We start from the raw sequence: 9742 nt of genomic DNA on the forward strand, positions 1-9742 counted from the left end.
TACCTGTGTGTTGACGGAAGTTTTAGAAAAGGAAAGTCATATGAGATTCCTAAAGAAATGGCCAATATTCCTTGATCTTTTGAACTTTCTACAGTCCTACATGTGAAAGGGAGGAAAGATACAGGGGGAAAAAAAGTTTTTCCAATAATTTATTTGGTTCATTTAACTTTTTTTTTAAAAAAAAGTAATCTTCACAATTTGAAACTACTTTTAAAAATTAACTTATCACAGGGTATTCTGGTGCACATCTGTAGACCCAGCAACTTGGGAGACTGAGGCAGATCACAAATTCTGGGCCAGGCTCAGCAACTTAGTGAAACCCTACCTCAAAATAAAAACTAAAAAGAACAAGGGATGTTGCTCAGTGGTAAAGTGCCCCTGAGTTAAATCCCCAATACCACCAAAAAAAAAAAAAAAAAAGTTATAAACAAATTTCTCTCAAATGAAAAAGTTTTTAAAAAAACTTTAAATTGAATCAAAAGTACAGTCGAATATGGAATTCACAGGAGCTAGAGATTAAAATGAATTAGTAAAATTGCAACTTTATGAAAGTCTTTTTATAAGACTTCTCCAAGGCATACAATGAAAAAAGTAATAGAAATGTCCAACAAGGTTTTCAGGAAGTGCTATTTAAAACTATTAGTATTAAACTTTTCAGGTTCTAACATACCAAGTTATTTTGGCTTATATGGAGCAATCTAAAAGCATGAATGTGCCTAAAGAATATAAAAAATTATAGTTTGGAAGACCTACACACACTAAAAAAAAAAAAAAAAAAAAAAGGAAAAAATGAACCATTGCAAGGTTCCCCAATAGAATTTTATTTGAAAGTTAATGTCACTTCAAAATCATTTCTCTGCATGACTGAAAAAGATGCTCTTCGTGTTAATATCCTTCAAAGCATTGTTTTAAGTGCTATTTGCCTGTGCTAGGACAGATAATTAATATTAAGCCTCAGTAAAGTGTTATGTTCCAGTTGTACATATCAGTTACTTAGAGTGTCAGACAGAAAGAGAAAAGGGGTTATTGAAATCTAATGAAAAACTTCAGTGCTTAATAACAATAAGGTTATTCAAAAATGTTCTTGGTAGGCCAACAAATTGAAAGATCCTGGTAGGGACTTTTATTTAGATTTTAAATTACTTTCCAACTCTAGGCTTAAGAAGAAATAGAATCAATCTCCAAAGTTTCAAACTTTTCATAAAATATCAGTGAATATTTTCATACAGTATAAGGATTCCTCATTCCATAAAATGCATTTTCAAAAAATCAAGGAAACAACAAGCAAATTCTTTAAAATATCTTAGAAGAAAGTGGGTATGTACAATTGTTTCCTTTCAGAGAGTTCACTGATAATTTCTTGTGCCAAATATCTCAAAGATCTCCAGAAAAGAAACCCTAGAGGTCATTATCTGCCTTGATATCAACCTATTATTCTTAGATCTCTTCAGTAACAACTCTCTCCAAATCCAAAGAAAAATACAAAGCAAAAAAAATAATAAAACCTTTTGATGTGATGTCAGTTTCTTCAACAGTTTGTCATCAAGTAAACATAAGTTGAATTAATTTTATTATAAAAAATTTAAGAGTATTATGAATGCCCAAACTGTTCCAAAATTGCATTGATTTTAACAAATATATCAAGATTTTATCAACTGACAAGAAGAATAAAAGTCAAAGTTTAGTATTTAAATAATAATTTCTCTATAAATAGATTTGCTTCCTCAAAAACTATAAAGTAGGTAAAGCACAGTAGCACACACTGTAATCCCAGCAGCTCAGGAGGCTGAGGCAGGAGGATAAAAAGTTCAAAGCCAGCCTCAGCAACTTAGCAAAGCCCTAAGCAACTTAGCAAGACCTTGTCTCTAAATAAAAAATTAAATTAAAAAGGACCAGGGATGTGACTTAGTGATTAAATGGCTCTGGGTTGAATCCCTGTTACCAAAAAATAAAAATAAAAAAGCTATCAAGTGGATTTCTGGATTCCAACATGGCGGCGGGCTCGGAGAGATCAAGTCTCTGACCTCTTCAGCTGTGCGGGCATAGGGAGTCGTAAACAACCTAAATCTGTTTGCTCAGGATCACTAGGCAATGCTGAGCTGACGTGGATCTGGGGCTGTGGCGAGCCGCTTCTGCGGACTGTGGTCACCATTACAAGATGGCGCTGGCCTTGTGGTGGTCTGTGATAAACAACTCCTTCTTTGGGAGAGTTGGCACATGGTTCTTTGACACCCTACGAGAAAGCTCCACGTGGCAGCTTCGCATTGGGTGTTTGGATACTTTATTAAGGCTGGGAGGGACTTCTGGGAGATTAGAAGAACTCGGAGAAGAAGAACTCTCGAGAGCTTGAATAAACAGCTGTAAGAAGATTCCCGGTGTTGCGTCTTCCTTGCGGGCAAGGGGGTCGCGACAAGTGGTGCCGAGACCCGGGAAAATCAAAACTTGCAAGTCGTCAGAGGTGGTGCACTGAACAGTCCCGGTAAGTGGGACCCCACAGTCCCCGTGGGTGGGACCCGACAGTCCCCGTGGGTGGGACACGACAGTCCCGGTGGGCGGGACCTGATAGTCCCGGTTAGTGGGACCCGCAATCAAAGCGGAGTCAGCTCCTCTACAAAGACAGAGAGAGCCTCATATTTTATTGCAGCTGCACTGTGTACTTTTCTTTTGTTTCTGTGTACTTTCGTTTTGTCCTCTGTATCTGTTCTGTTGCTGTGTCATGGGTGTCACATCTTCAAGCCCGCTTCTTCTGGCACTAGACGGCCTGTTACGTTCCAAAGGCCTGAAAGTGAAACATAGTATCTTACAGAGATTTTTGCAGAAAGTAGATGTTGCTGCACCGTGGTTTGCATATTCGGGCAGCCTTACTATGCCTTGTTGGGATAAATTGGGCAAGGATCTTGACTTTGCTTGTGAGCAGGGCATATTGGAGGGTGGGGTGATTCCCCTTTGGAAGATAGTCCGTAGTTGCCTCACAGATGGCAGATGTCATGACGCACTTGCTGAAGGACAGGAGGTTTTAGAAAAGTTACATGAGGAGAAATCGGAGACAGCAGGCAGTGCGATATCTCAGGAGGATGGGAGCGTGCGGAGCAAGAAGCAGGGGAGGAGACGCTTGTATCCAGATCTCAGTGCGCTGCGCACACCCCCATGTGGAAGCGGGTCAGAAGAAGAGGAGGATGAGGAGGAGGAGCTTGGGAGGCTGTCTCGCCAGCTAGGGAGTTTAGCTGCTGGAGAAGGGAACGAAGATAGACCGGGGCTCAAGAAATGTGATCCTCCGGACCCACCGCCGTATGGTGGGGGTGTTTCGGGGAGGGCTTTCCATGCTCAAACATGGAAGGCTGTTAACGCTGAGATGGGTCTTGCTTATCCAGTTTTTCAGGATGAGAATAGGGGAAGATTTTCGGAGCCTTTAGATTTCAAAATTGTGAAGACCCTGGCAGAGTCTGTACGCACTTATGGGGTGGATGCCGCCTTCACATTAACTCAGGTGGAGAGTCTGTCTAGATTCTGTATGACTCCCTCTGATTGGGCTAGCCTTGTTCGGGCTTGTGTTTCTCCGGGCAAGTATTTGGACTGGAGAGCATTTATGCTAGAGGGCGCAATAGAGCAGGCCGCCCAAAACCATGCAGCAGGACATCCTCATTGGGATAAGGACATGCTTTTGGGGCAAGGTAGATTTGCTAATCAACAGACAGGATTCCCTCCTGAGGTATATGATCAAATTAATAACATTTGCATTCGGGCATGGAAGTCACTTCCAAATAGAGGAGAAGTGTCTGGTAATTTGACCAAGATTTTACAAGGCCCTACAGAACCCTTTTCAGATTTCGTAGCAAGGATGGTGGATGCTGCTGGAAAGATTTTTGGGGATCCTGATAGAGCCATGCCCCTTGTTAAGCAATTGGTCTTTGAGCAATGCACCAAGGAATGTAAAGCAGCAATCGCTCCTTATAAGAACAAAGGCATAGAAGTATGGATGAAAGTGTGTAGAGAGATTGGAGGGCCTTTAACTAATGCAGGTCTTGCAGCTGCTGTCCTTCGGATTGCAAAAGGGGGCAATCCTGCCGCCAGAACATGCTTCCATTGTGGTCAACCCGGTCATATCAGACGTGAGTGTCCCAAAAATGTCAATTTTACTGGACCTCCTCACGGTGGCCCTTCCACTGGCCTTCGATCACCGGGATTGTGTCCAAGGTGCAAAAGGGGGAAGCATTGGGCAAAAGAGTGTACATCAGTGAGGGACATCCATGGACAGCTTATTTCAGCTGGGCCAAAAAACGGCCGACGGGGCCCCCGACCCCAGGGCCCGCAAATATATGGGGCAGTGGAGAATGTCACACCCGAACCCGAGACATGGCCATCTCTACGCCATCCCATGAAACGCGGAGAGCCACTACAGGTGCCGCGGGATTGGACCTCTGTTCCACCTCCAGACTCGTGTTAACACCTAAGATGGGAGTCCAATTGGTGGAAACTGAGTTCAAAGGGCCTCTACCACCTGGCACTGTAGGTTTGCTAATTGGACGTGCATCTTCCATTTTGCAAGGTCTTCATGTTTTCCCTGGAGTCATAAGTCCTGATACTGTAGGGATAGTAAAGGTTATGGTGGAAGCTCCAAAAGGCATTGTGTCCATCTCCCCAGGAGATCGGATTGCTCAATTACTGGTTTTGCCTAGTTTACATGATCATTTCCCTGCAGACTCAAAGTCACGGACAGGGAATGAGATTGGTACCACCGGAGGGAATTGTGCTTATTTGTCACTAGATATGAGTAATCGCCCTACTTTGGAATTAAGCATAGAAGGTAAATCAATTGTGGGCTTACTTGATACAGGTGCAGATCGTAGCATCATTGCACTTAAGGACTGGTCTAAGGGATGGCCAGTGCAGACTTCTGATCAATCTCTGAAAGGACTTGGATATGCCCAGGCTCCTCAGGTTAGCTGTAGACATCTTTCCTGGAAGGACCCGGAAAGACATCATGGTACTTTTCAGCCTTATGTACTTAATTTACCTATCTCTTTATGGGGCCGTGACCTGATGAAAGACATGGGGTTCACTCTTAGTAATGACTATTCCCCAGTGTCCCAACAAATTATGCACAATATGGGGTATAGGCCAGGTTTAGGACTAGGAAAACATTTACAGGGACGTAAGCATCCTGTACAAGGTCATCAAAAGCTTGACAGATTTGGTCTGGGTTTTTCCTAGGGGCCGCTGAGGCTCAAATACCCATAACATGGCTCACCGAGGAGCCTGTTTGGGTGCCTCAGTGGCCTCTTCCCTCGGTTAAACTGGCAGCAGCCCATGCTCTAGTTAAAGAACAACTTGACTTGGGTCACATCCAACCCTCTACTTCTCCATGGAATACTCCCATATTTGTCATTAGGAAAAAATCAGGGAAGTGGCGCCTACTGCATGATCTACGAGCGGTTAATGCTCAAATGCAACCTATGGGGCCCATTCAGAGAGGGCTGCCTCTGCTCTCTTCTGTTCCTCAAGGCTGGCACATTATTGTTATTGACATTAAAGACTGTTTCTTTTCTATTCCTTTACATCCTAAAGACTCGCAGCGTTTTGCCTTTACCCTTCCCTCGTGTAACCACGAGGAACCAGATCAAAGGTTTGAGTGGATAGTGTTGCCGCAGGGAATGGCTAATAGTCCCACAATGTGTCAGATGTATGTAGGGAAGACACTTGTGCCCCTCAGACAAAAGTACTCCTCCATCAAGATCATTCATTATATGGATGATGTATTATTGGCTGCTAAATCAGAACAAACAGTTCATAAGGCCTATGACGACCTCGTGAAGTTGTTAGCACAATGTGGGCTGCATATAGCACCTGAAAAGGTTCAAACAGGAGATTCTATTAAGTATTTGGGAGCAACAATTGGGTATGACAAATTACAACCACAAAAATCACCATACGAACTCAGGATCTTCAAACTCTAAATGATTTTCAGAAACTGCTGGGAGATATTAATTGGATACGAGGATATTTACATATTTCTAATGTTGTACTACAGCCTTTGTATGCTACTCTTAAAGGTGATCCAGATCTTACTTCCCCTCGTAGCCTCACCAAAGAGGCTAGAGCGGCCCTTATGACAGTAGAAGAAGCTATACAACATGCCACTTTATGCAGGCTCCAGAGTGATAAACCTTTTCAATTATGTGTGCTTGCCACTATGCGGCAGCCTACTGGAGTACTATGGCAAGATGGACCTTTGCTATGGATACACCCACATGTATCCCCAGGAAAATCCTTAGAATATTATCCTGATGCTGTTGCAGCATTAGCACTTAAAGGGATTCAACAAAGCATTCAATTTTTCGGACAATCACCTTCTTCTCTTATTATACCCTATACTAAAGCTCAACTTAATGTTTTGTGTGCTACTCTAGATAACTGGGCTATTCTATGTTGTTCGTTTCAAGGGGATATTGATAATCATTACCCTTCTCATCCGTTACTCCATTTTGTTAAGGAACATCCTATTATTTTCCCTAAAGTAACTTCATCCAGTCCAATTCCGGGGGCTGTTAATATTTTTACTGATGGTTCCAAGTCTGGAATGGGAGCTTATGTCATTAATGATTCTCCCCCTGTCCAGCATCAATTTGCTCCTGGAAATCCACAATGGGTAGAACTGCAAATTGTTATTGAGGTGTTTAAACAGTGTTCTTTTCCTTTTAATCTCATTTCGGACTCCATCTATGTGGTGCAAGCACTAAAAATCCTAGAGGCTGTGGGAGCTATTAGTGATGCCCGTAATGTATCTGCTTACTTTAATCAGCTTCGACAGCTTATCTGTAGCCGCACTGCTCCCTTTTATCCAATGCACATCCGGGCTCACACCTCTCTCCCTGGTCCATTATCACAGGGTAATGCCTGTGCGGACTCAGCCACTCGAGGTCAGTTGATCTGTTTGGCTTCCTCCTTAGAAGAGGCTAAATTGTTTCACCAAAATTTCCATGTTAATGCTTTAACACTGCGCAGGCGTTTTTCCATTTCTAGAGCAGATGCTCGGCAGATAGTATTGCACTGTCCCCATTGTGTCACATTTCTTCATCCCCCTACTTATGGAGTGAACCCACGGGGGTTGAAGCCACTGGTTGTCTGGCAAATGGATGTGACACATATACCTGACTTTGGTAACCTCAAGTATGTCCATGTTTCTGTTGATACGTACTCTGGAGTTATTCATGCTTCTGCGTTATCAGGAGAAAAGGCACGTAATGTCATCACTCATTGCCTGGAAGCCTGGGCGGCGTGGGGTGCGCCCACGTCCCTTAAGACTGACAATGGACCTGCTTATACTGGCAGACAATTCACGTCCTTTTGTTCTACTATGGGAGTGCAACTTACTCATGGTCTGCCTTACAATCCTCAAGGACAAGGCATTGTTGAGCGTGCTCATCGCACCTTAAAGGAAACTTTACAAAAACAAAAAGGGGGAATAGGAGCTGGACATACTCCTAAAGAATGCTTGTCCTTAGCTCTCTTTACTATTAATTTTTTGAATTTGGATATTCATGGTCGCTCTGCGGCCGATAGACATGTGTTCCCTCAGCCCTCTGTGATTGGCTATGTTAAGTGGAAAGATGTTCTTACGGGCCAATGGAACGGCCCCGACCCCGTGCTGACATGGGCACGAGGATCCGTATGTGTTTTTCCCCAGGATCGCACGGAACCATTGTGGGTCCCTGAACGCCTGACAAGAAGAGTCCTGACGCCAGCTACTCAGCAACAAGAATTACCACAGCAATCCCGTGATGAGGATCTTCATTCTGCTGAGTGCTCTGGCTCTGGTGCTGATGCCGATGACACAGACGACACCAATGCAATGGTGGGCGGTGGCACGGGCTTGGCCAATGCCGATGCCGGTTCACGGTAATTCCAGTGTCCTTCCCACTCTTTTCTCTACCTCGTGTGAGATGTCTGCGCCCTGTGCCTCTCCTAGAGGGGACGTGGAACGCATTTACAATCAATCTCAAGTTAATCTCACAGGAGTGTTTTGTTTTAGCCTTGGGAACGCTCATTGTATCCGTCTTAAGACCAAGAATTTGACTAACTGGGACAATCCATTGCAGTCCAGTCAAGTCTCAGGGAGCATTCTCAGTACTGTATTGGGCCAAGTAGTCTCAGGGGAACAATCAGGCTCAGGAACCTCCGTAAATAGCTCTGCTTTAACCACAACTACCTTGGCTAGTATCTCCGAGGTACTAATTCCAATGCCCCCATATTCTAGTGGACTTCCTTATGCCACTCATTTTAAGGCTTCTCCTTACTGTACCCCTAATCTTGGTTTCCCCCCAACATTCACGCCTTGTCAGGATTATTCTTGGGAGAAACGTCAAGTTGCTAAAGGTTTCTCCCTTTCCCCCTCTCTTAAGAGGTATGTTTATGACTTTAGCAACAGTGCCAACTCCTCTACAGGAGTGGGTTGGTCCTGGTTTCAATGGCTGATTTCCAACACAAAGGGGGCTTCAGCTGATATTTCTGCACTGGCTCAATTGCTGGGAGCCAAAAGTTGGTTGGCTAATGTTTCTGGCACTGTTTATGAGAGTGAGCGAGGTAGTAGACTCACATCTGTTTCGTTCAACTCTCTGTTGGATAATGCCACATTGCCCCCTGCAGCGGTTTGTGTTCAATCTCCGTTCTTACTCCTTTTGGCTAATGACACCTCGTCAGAAATGCTGGATTGTTTTAATGTTAATTGTTTCTTATCTGAATGTTGGGATGGTTCTTCGGCTGTAGCAGTGGTTATGAAAATTCCAACCTTTGTTCCAATCCCAGTTATTGCGGACCCTGATAAATTCCCCATTGTTGAGCTACTTAGAGTCCGCAGGGATTTTGGAATCACAGCTGCTATAGTGACAGCCGTGGCGGTATCTGCTGCTGCAGCGGTCGCGGCCGGAGTGGCCATGGCCAATCAAGTGCAGACCGCTGCCTCCGTTAATCAAGTTGTTCAACAAACTTCTATGATACTTGAGTCCCAAAATGCAATTAATCAACATATTTTGTCAGGGATCTTAGCTGCCAACCAAAGAATAGATTTACTCCAAGCTCAGGTAGAAGAATTGGCTGATTTGGTGCTTTTGGGCTGTGTTGATCAACGTGCACATTTATGCATAACCTCTGTCAGATTTAATGATTCCAGGAATGCCTCCCGTATCATCGGAGAATACTTGGCCGGAAATTGGTCCATGGCAGCGGAAGACATGATCCAGTCTCAACTAACCCAGATAGCTGTCTTGAATAGTACCCACGTTGATCCCATAACGTTGGGTCAATTCACTGATTGGATATCTTCTGCCTTTTCCTTTTTTAAAGAGTGGGTGGGGGTAGGCATTTTTGGCGCAATGTGTTGCTTCGGTATGGTTCTCTGCTTGTGGTTTCTCTGCCGCCTTAAGGCCCGCAATGCTCGCGATAAAGCTATGATTATACAAGCACTTGCAGCTTTGGAAACTGGCAACTCACCTCAAGTTTGGCTTGCACAAATTAAACAGTAAACCTTTGACATGGTCGTTGCACCCCAAGTTTTACGGACATTGCACTGGGAACGACATGTCCTTCCTTGTTATTCTCCTAGTGTTGGAAAGCCCTTGCACTCTGCCGGCTTTACTGCCATTGCACACAGATGGGTTTCCACGCTAGTACTTTTCTATCGCTCTATGACCCGTGCCTTTCTTTTAGGGTGTTGCCAACTTGTTTGTCGTTGTATTTCTATACAGCC

The sequence above is a fragment of the Spermophilus citellus genome (genome assembly GCF_964194105.1).
Source record: "Spermophilus citellus genome assembly, chromosome: 4".
NCBI lineage: Eukaryota > Metazoa > Chordata > Mammalia > Rodentia > Sciuridae > Spermophilus > Spermophilus citellus.